Source organism: Pinus tabuliformis, chromosome 6 (genome assembly GCF_031772625.1).
Source record: "Pinus tabuliformis cultivar Carrire ecotype Pingquan chromosome 6, CPIR1, whole genome shotgun sequence".
NCBI classification, from domain to species: domain Eukaryota; kingdom Viridiplantae; phylum Streptophyta; class Pinopsida; order Pinales; family Pinaceae; genus Pinus; species Pinus tabuliformis.
In genome coordinates this window covers 719,972,250-719,982,777 of record NC_142292.1, presented here as the reverse complement: position 1 = coordinate 719,982,777, position 10,528 = coordinate 719,972,250, and the positions used below count along the sequence as shown (strand labels likewise).

Genomic DNA, 10,528 nt, shown 5'->3' with positions numbered 1-10,528 from the left:
TTGATGAATATGATAATTGCATCTAAATCATTGAGATCATGTTGATTGAGATCATCAACATGGACACAACAATCATGGTTGACAACTTCACGGCATGTAGTTATAATGGTTAGAGGATTATAATTCTAAATACATTATTTTATCTATGGAAGAACGAAATATAATTTCTTTTGGTGGACACAACAATCATGGTTGACAACTTCACTACATAACAATCATGGTTAACAACTTCACAACATGTAGTTATGATTATAGGATTGTAATTCTAAATACGTTATTTTATATAGAGAAGAACAAAATATAATTTCTTTTCATAAGGAATATAGGGCCTGGTATCAATAAGATTATAACTTTAAATACATTATTTTATGTATGGAAGAACAAAATATAATTTCTTTTCATAATGAATGTAGGGCCATGCTATCACAAATTTGATGTTGATACATGTGTTTGAGTTACACCTATAAAATTGTCATTTCTAGTACTAACAAATCTTTTTCAGTGAGTATGGGGCAATGCTATCAAAAACTTGATATTGATACATGTATTTAATGACACGGTAAAAAAATGTCATTTCTTTTAATTTCTTTATGATTAACTCCATGCATAAGAAAATACATATATTTTTGGTGAAACTGGATTGTTTACCTTAAGGGATTTTTGATGTTTCTTAACAAACCATAATGAAAATGAACAAAGGAAAAAAGTTAAGAAAAAAAGGAAAGAAAACAAAATTGTAATTTTATAATTTTAAATATAAAATCTAAACCAATTCTATGCGAGAATGTTATTGTTATCAATTATTTTTCTTAAAAAAATTGGCTTTATTATTAAACTTAGGGAGAATTTGAAAATATTTGTGATTGTATCGTAATTAATGGTCATTTCATTGTAAATTTGAGAGTGGAAGGTTGAGTAGTTGGAAGCTAACAATGGACTCTTGGAATGTAGAGAAGAGTTTGAGAAGTGAAGCTTCCATGTAGGATACATGAGAAGAGCATCAAACCAACAATACATTTCAACTATATTTCATTTAATTTTACTTTGCAATACATAATAGAGTTTTATAATGTTTATATCTCTTTCTTTATAGTTTATATTTCTATTATAAGATATGTTATGTGGAAATTGTTCTTTATTGACTTTATCAGGTTTCCATGCATTGGGATTCTTGTCTAAGTTTCAAAATTTTATTTTTTTAAGAATAAACATATCTTAGAAGTAAGACAAAGACTTAAAACCTTCACCACGAGGATTGTTTCTATCCGTTGGTACCATTGTTAGAAAGATGGTGTTAGTAATCCAAGACGTCATGAAGCTCTCCAATTTAATTCCCATGGGCTTCTGTGCATTATGTCTACACCACCTACTTTACATTGGGTACAATCCTTTGAATGAAGGAGACGTATCTGGTGTTTCCCAATAATTAATTTATGACAAAAAATAAAGAAAGAAGGTCTTAAAACCTTCTAGGAACTTTTCTATCCATGGTAGAGAGAACATACAAATATTTCATGTTAAGCAACAATGAGCATGGTGAAAACAGTTAAATTAGTACTACTTGTTGTGATTGGGGTGGCCATCTAGGTGCATCTAAATAATGGTCATGGTTTTTAAAATTTTTAGTTTGTAAACTTGTGAAACATTGTTTTGGAGCTTTCACATGTGTTTTTCACCCAAAGTACAAGCAACTTGGGGAGTTTATTGAATGTTTTAATTTTATTTCGAATATGATAAGGAATACCTAAAACATAAAATTAATGAAACACTATGGTCTTGAAAATTGTTTCTTCTTGTGGACAACTCAGATTCATCCCACTCAAAATTATTGCGTAGCTCTAGTTTTATCATAGGGTTATGGTCTTGAATATTAGAGATTTTGTCTCATAAGGCTTTATTGGAATCTATAAGTTATAGTTTTAACCTCTTGTTATGGGATTTTTTCAAGTGAGTGTAGTTAAAAAATATATTCTTAGAGATAATTTGTTACCATTCTAGGAAGTTTGTATTGCATTGCATATTACTGAGATTTTACTATTTTATTCATGAATAGTTTAGGTTTTACTATTTTACTATGGTCTTTGCAATATCTCTATTTTATTTCATTTATTATTGATATCTTCATTTTTTTTTTAAACATAATTTGGATTAGAGGTTTCAAAGAAATATACTCCTTGTTGTTTTTCTATGCATGTTCTCGATGAGGTCAAGGTATAGAAAGTTGGGCTTGCAATTAACTAAACCTGGTGAAGAATTCCCTTGTCAACTAAAGTGGAGTCACATGGAGAAAGGAAAAGACATGGGATGGTATACGATATCCTATTAAGATTATTCTTGAGGAAGCCCTCACATGATAGATGAATGAGATGATAGATAATTTCAATAAGGTCCTTCACAAATCCCAACTATGATGGAAACACCTTTTGACACAAGTACTCATTAAATTGAAGGTATGATTCCCTTTAAGATAAATTTTAGCTTCGACATTGATATTCCTTTGCTTGAATGGATCATAGAAGTAGAAAATTTAGATAAATGGTTAAGTCTACCAAAGGGATTTTACTATGTTAATAATATTTCGAAAAGTGAAAGTATCACCTTCATGCTCCTTGTGATCCAAAATTGGATCTACATGTATCATATGAATTTTTTGATGCTCTAGATGAGAGAGATTCAATCTCAATGATGATGTTTTGTAACACCCCTTCCTATGTATTTAGACTAAATATATAATTTATAAAAATAAATCACGATGATGTGAAGTGTTGCATCCCATTATACCACACATTACTTATAGTAGGTGTGCATTTATTACTATATCATGTAAACAAATTAATAAAAATATTTATTTATTTATATTTGGTCTTATTAATTTTGTATTAATGCATAGGCTTACCAATATGATTTTAGAAGTAAACATAAAATTTAGCCATAAAATGAATTGTTTTGAAGCAATACTTTACCATGAAATCAAGTCATTATTTAAAGAATTATAAGAGGTCCTTAACCATTAAGATTCTTGAGCAAGGTAGGTGGGGGGATCTATCATCATAAATTGTCAGTGATCCATCGCAGATAAGGTGGGATGGGGGTGCAAACCAACCCAAATCGATCTAACCATAGCATGGAGGGAAGCCTCATTTAACCAAGAATGACTAAACATAGAAGGAGGTCAAGGTCCCAAACCATAACAAACAAACTAGAGACAGATGGGAAGATGATTAGATATAACCTCTGAACGAATCCATGAATGATATTTTCCTAGCTTTGGAAGTCAAATATTCAGAAGTGAGAAACTTGTCAAGCCTCTTAGCTACCCCACAAGTACTGTCACTAGAATTACAGCAAGTTGCACCCAAAGGGATAGGTTGAGGATCAATAAGACTAGCATCCAAAATAATTCGAGAAAATAAAATTTGAAAAGGGATTAGGATGTGTCTGGTCTTATTAATTTTGTATTAATGCATAGGCTTACCAATATGATTTTAGAAGTAAACATAAAATTTAGCCATAAAATGAATTGTTTTGAAGCAATACTTTACCATGAAATCAAGTCATTATTTAAAGAATTATAAGAGGTCCTTAACCATTAAGATTCTTGAGCAAGGTAGGTGGGGGGATCTATCATCATAAATTGTCAGTGATCCATCACAGATAAGGTGGGATGGGGGTGCAAACCAACCCAAATCGATCTAACCATAGCATGGAGGGAAGCCTCATTTAACCAAGAATGACTAAACATAGAAGGAGGTCAAGGTCCCAAACCATAACAAACAAACTAGAGACAGATGGGAAGATGATTAGATATAACCTCTGAACGAATCCATGAATGATATTTTCCTAGCTTTGGAAGTCAAATATTCAGAAATGAGAAACTTTTCAAGCCTCTTAGCTACCCCACAAGTACTGTCACTAGAATTACAACAAGTTGCACCCAAAGGGATAGGTTGAGGATCAATAAGACTAGCATCCAAAATAATTCGAGAAAATAAAATTTGAAAAGGGATTAGGATGTGTCAAATGACACCATATCTTCCAAGTCGACATTGCAAAATTAAGGTCACCCAAGAAAATAATATTTTAAGTTTTTAGCAACCCACTACAAGAAATTTTATGCCAGAAATGATTGTGGTCTCGATAGGGGCCATAATAATTCACCATAACAACATCGCCATTAACACCTATGAAACATGAAAAATAAACTATACCCGCCATAGATGAATAAGGTTGAAAAATAACTTCACTTGGGTTTCAAATAACCGCAAGACCACTCGAATGCCCATCCATATCCACTACACAAACATGCCAACCAGAACATATTTTTGATAGAGATTCTAGCTTTAAGAAAAGGAACAATGCTTTCCTGGAGCAAAATGATAGAATGATGTTGTAAATAAATCATTCTACAAAGGGCGTGAAGTTTAGGAGGGCCCTCGACTCCCATAATATTTAAGGAAATAATGATCATTTAAGGCCCTGGTTGGAGGAATTTTGAGCTCTAAGTTCTTGCAAGGATTCTAGGTATATAACAATATCAATGAGAAGGTTGTTCTTAAGGAGATCATTAAATTCAATGATCATCCGAGAATATTTCTTCTTTTGAGAAGGGATGGATTGAAAGGAAGAAAGAGGAGCGTCCTTAGGGGAAGGAGAAACCCGGGAGGGAGTAAAAGAAGGGATAGCCAGAACATTCAAAGAGGAAAAACCTGAGGAGCCTAAAACCCTAGAACCAAAGAGAAAGCCTCTTTAGTTGGAGTAGAGGAATTCAAGGGTTATGCTTTAATGAGACATTTTGAAAATCGGAGAAGATGAAAGATTTAACAACTCCACCTTCATGAAGAGGTGGGTTAGGGAAAACAGGGGTCTCAACAGAACAAACTTCCACCGAGGTGGAAACAAGAGGACTATAAGCAATACCGTCCAATATATTGATATCGTCTTCAGAGAGAGAGTTTATGAGCTTACTGGCCATGGAATCGATTATGGATTATGTTGATTGTAATAGTTTCAAAGTAGTTGTGTCCTCAAAGTTTGTCCATGATCACTTCCCAAGAGCATCTCGAGAGGAAGCAACTTTCCCAGAAATAAGGTGGTCATATGGTGAAGAAGGGGCTAATAGACCCTCGTCCAAACCATGAGTAGTAATCTCTAGGGTAGCACTCCCGCGAAAACCTTTGGGTAGTCAAATCTAGAAAGAGTTTGCGAGTTGTTGTCCACTGAAGACAAAGAGAGCCCTTCGATGCCTCAGGATGATGAGGGGATGTTGAAGTTAGTGGATGATTACAATATGCATTAGAGAAATTTTGAGGTCTAAAATGGGTCTCCTAAGGAATATTATAAAATACTAGTGGAAGTAACAAAATAAGATTAGATTACATCATCAATTTTAGAGGGGAAAAAGGAACTATTTTTTCAACTTATCTCCCTACGGTTTTACTCAAATTTCGAGTGGGAGCACTCATTGGATGTGGAATTTTATTCCTCGTCCAAAGAGTACCCATGTTTCATACTTTTGATGGACCTCACTACACAAAAAATGAGAAACACATAAGAAAAAATGTGATTGTAATCACATTTTTCATATATTTCTCATTTTTCGTATAACATGGTCCATCAAAAGTACGCAACATCTAGGTACTCCTTGGATGATGAATTAAATTATGCATACAACAAGTGCCATTGCTTGAAATTTGAGTAAAATTGTAGGGATAGAAATTGAAAATACGAGTTGAAAAAATATTTTTTATTTTTTATTTTTTAATTCTTTTACTTTTTTACTTTAAAAATGGTGAATCATCCTTGAATCCTATTGGTTCTTATAAAGTTGATTCTGGTTGTACATTTTTGTTTCGAGACGCATTTTAGACCTCAAAATTCCTCTAATAAAGGTAAAACCCTAGGATCTAGGCTAATATCTTTTGAACCCTCCACCACATCTCCCACCCCTAGTAAATCAACCTTATGTTTGTCGATGCCCAATAGAGGGACTTCTGGACCAAAAGCACGCTTGTCTCGACATGATGCCTTAAGTTGTCTAGTTTGGTGACATGCCATACATCTAAAAGGCACCTTCCAAAAATCCAACCACTGACAGAATGATGATGCGCCCTTAGTGATGTTCAGCTGCTTCAGTAACTCCATTGAGAAATCCATTTCTACTAGGACCTAAAGGATATTCTTTTCCAATACCACACCAAATTTCTCATCAAATAAAATAAATCGCCCAATACAGTCATCAACCAATTTGTTACTCGCTTGGTCCATAATTCAAGGGGAAAACCAACCAATTTCACTGAAAACTACTGAGACTTCGGTTTGTCTACCAATGAATTAAACCCAATACTCCAATGTTGTAGCCTCTTTATAGATCTTAATTAAGCCCCTTCATCTAGGAAATGAAAATGTATCCACTCATTCACCTATAATCTTATTGTAAAACAATACCCCTGATTTCCAATTTATCGAAACCCATCAAAAAGAGAAATGTAAAAAAATATCCATCAAAACACAACAAAAAAAACTTGTTGCCTTATTAAAAGACATAAGACCAAGTGAGACCAAGTGACAACCCACTCACTCTTTTCATTTATTCTATGACAAGCCGTGTTCACTCGTCTTCACTTTAATTGGGTCGAGGACACTAAAATACTTTGGTCATTCTAAGGCTGGGCAGTCTACATTTTAATTGAGCGGGGGATTGGCAATTAATATTATATTTTTAAATAGAGTAAGATATATCATATATAGATCAATATAAATAAATTTTAAATCTAATTGTATCCCTCAATCTTAATCTTTATAGTGTTTGTTATTTTATATATAATTATAATCATAAAATACAGTCTGGCATGATATAATACTCGTTCATCATGTGCAAACACCTGTAGCATAAGCAAATATAGTGTAAAGAGTTAAAAAGTGCTTTTGCATTTTTCCAGATCTCTAATTCGAGTTTAAATACAGAGGCGACGGTAAAGTAATAGATTCTAGCAGAATAAGTGGAAGGAGAAAAAGAGTCACAGAGAATGGAAAATCGTATCACCGAGTGCTCACCTCCCCTTGCTTATGGGAAAAGGAGCCATTTTTCTCAATCCATGATTTGGGGCATCAGCGAATGGAAATAGACGATTTTTCCAATCCCGCACAAACTATTATGGACGGCTTTCACCGTGCACCACCTGAACTATTTTGTCATTTCTCTGCTGCCATTTAAATTGTTAATTTCGAAAATATTTTGGAATTGTATGGAAATGAGTGAGGTTTTTTTATTTATTTATTATTTATCAACTTGATTCTAGAATATATATTTTTTATATTATTTTTATTTATTTGATTTAGAATATTTTTAGACTTAAAGATGATTTTAAAATATCTCTAAAACTGAGATAAAGGTACTTTATAATTATCATATTGGTGTATTCTAATTAAATTAGATTTAAAATTATTATAATTAATAATTAAAAGTATTGTATGTGAGATTTTTGGAAAGTTTTTTTTTTTTTTTTTATCTGATCATTAGAGATTCATTGAAATTAAAAGTTTGATAGGTGAACTCTATCAAAGTGTTCTAGGATTGTTGAGGGTGTTGAATCCATATATACACTCAAAAAACCAGCTTAAACAATACAAATCAAGATAAACTCCACAAAGTCTCACATATAGACAACTCCCTTAAACTAGCCTATATCTATTTAACTCCAGATCTACACTTGTCAACAAGGATCAAATTTCTTATGTAAAAATCTCTTTTAGAGTGAAAAGAGATTTGATTCCCTCGGTGCTTGGTAGATCCAAAATTTCTATCTAAGCTAGTTTAATTATTAATTGCTTATAATTATAATAATTATAATTATGGTTATTAACTTTTTTTTTTTTTATTGAGTCCAAATGTTTTATTGTTAATTACAATTCTGGGTAGATCCATAATTTCTATCTAAGCTAGTTTAGTTATTAATTGCTTATAATTAAAATTATAGTTATTAATTTTATTTTTTTATATAATTTATTTTTATTTTTATTGAATCAAAATGTTTTATTGTTAATTATAATTATTAATTATTTTAGATCAAGACATGGCATTACAACATTTCTTCTATAACACCACAAGGAAAAATACTATATCACATGGCTTTATTTTTATTAATGGCTTATAATTATAATTACAGTTATTAATTTCATTTTTTAATCTATTTTTTATTTTATTTTTATTGAGTCAAACTGTTTTATTATTAATTATTTTAGGTCAAGACATGACATTATAACATCTCTTCCATAACACCCCAAGCAAAAAGGCTATATCACATGACTTATTTTTATTAGAGTAGGTTAAAAAATAAAAAAAAACTTGTGATAAATGCCATGATATAAAAATAAAATAAGAACAAAGAAAATTAGGATTTAAAAATCTTGTGATAAATGACATGATATAAATATTATTTAAAAATACAGAAAATTAGGAATTATAATAAAAAAGAATCTTCTTTTCATGTCAATTTTTCTCTAGGAGAGAAAAAAAAAGAGAGTACACAGACTCCAATGCTAATTTTCCATTGCAGTGAGCAATGATAGTTTTGTATGGCTAGAGATAAATGCCATAGTGTGTCCTTGAAAAATAAAAGAACTAAAATACCAAGCGAGATAATGCCCAACCAATGGAACTCCTATGAATGAAAAAGTTGGAGTTCGTTGTGCCTAAAGTGGAATTAAGAAAAAAGGTTTTTATCTCAATTTTTCTTCTATGAGAGAGAAGAAAAGAGAGTATGCAGACTGCAATGATAATTTTCTATGGCTAGAGATAAATAGAGAGTACACATATAAATGAAAAAGTTGGAGTTAGTTGTGCCTAAAGTGGAATTAAATTTTTTTTTTGGGCAATTTTTCTTCTATAAGAGAGAAGAAAAGAGAGTACACAGACTGCAATGATAATTTTCTATGACTAGAGATGAATAGAGTACACAGACAACAATGATAATTTTTCTATGGCTAGAAATAAATGCCATAGAATGTAGTTGTGCCTAAAGTAGAATTAAAAAAAAAATCTTCTTTTATATCAATTTTTTTCTATCAGAAAAAAAAAAAGATTACACATAGTGCAATGATAATTTTCTATAGATAAAGATAAATAGAGAGTACACAAACCGTTTAAAAAAAAAAAAATCTTCTTTTATATCAATTTTTTCTATAAGAGGAAAAAAAAAGATTACACAGAGTGCAATGATAATTGTCTAGAGTACATAGATGGCAATGATAATTTTCTATGGGTAGAGATAAACATAGAGTACATAGACTGCAATGATCAAACTCCCCTTAAAAATAAGGCTTCTCATTTAGAGAGTCATAACTCAATGGGTGATGTCTATGTATGAGCTGTTCTTATAATAATCTCAATCGTAAAATGCATGCGCAGAAGCTTCTTCTTCTTTATTCCGAAGCAAGTGCAGGGCTGCTACATCAAACCTACCAATCGAGCAAGGAACCCCCGACAAGAAAGAAAAGAATGAATCACAGGGGCTAGAGATCACAGAAGCTAGCGAGGGGAAGGACGGTTCAAAGTATTTTCCTCTCAAAATTTGTTTAGTGAGGAGTCTGTTGGCCTCGTCAGTCTAGTGGACTCCATCCCAACTGATGCAGGAGTCTGGATCGGAGCAGGCCACGGCCTTCACAGTGCGGCCAGCGATGTTTCCACTGGCTCCACACTGTATGTTGTACCTGTAATTGTACTTGCCTCCAACTCCACAGCATGCTTTAGTGGTGGCCTTAAACCCTGCATTTTTGAATGTTGAGTATACTAGATCATTCATTCATAATTTCATCTGGTACTTGGAATATATACACAAATAGTTAGTACAAAATGGGATAAGTGTACAGTAGAATACCATATTTGGAGGGGTTGGCGAAGAAATCGTAGATGATGTCATATGTATTGACATAGATGATGGTGGCGTCTTTGAGTTGCTTGCGAAGGGAGGAGAGCTGAGCTCTGAGGAGTGCGTTGTAATGGAGAACTGCGTCGTTGTAGGAAATGGAGCAGCCATGCTTATCGAAGTCGTTGGGAGAATGGGGAAAATAAGTGAGCCAGAAGGGCCCGCACCCTTGCACAGCTACTGCAATAGACTCTGCAATCTTTGGAAGAATGGTAGTTTTCACCTGGGTGGGGTCGAGTTTGAGAATCATGTATCCATAGCTGAAGTCGTTTCCCCGATCTCTATTGTGTATATCCCGCTCTTGAACGCTTCAGCACATGGGAGATTGCTTAGAGAACCTGTATTAACATTCCATCAATTCTCGGTTCAATACAAATACTATTAAGTACAAATACTACCTACCGTTCGCCTTGATGGTGGCGAGAACCTGCTGCTTGAAAACCTTGAATTCATTGAGCTGAACAATGAGAGAGATGGGAACGATGAAGGAATCGTTACGAGAAGTGGCACCGGTGGCAGCAAAGTTGGCTCCACCCCCGAAATTTGAACCGACGGACTGAAAATATGGGCTCAGAAACGGTAATCCCAGTACCTCGGTTGGGATT

General features: G+C 33.0%; 1 pseudogene; it reads right to left on the bottom strand.

Moving 5' to 3' along the window:
* Positions 1-9,602: 9,602 nt before the first annotated feature.
* LOC149260708 (GDSL esterase/lipase At4g01130 pseudogene) lies at positions 9,603-10,173 on the bottom strand (annotated as a pseudogene).
* Positions 10,174-10,528: the final 355 nt, after the last annotated feature.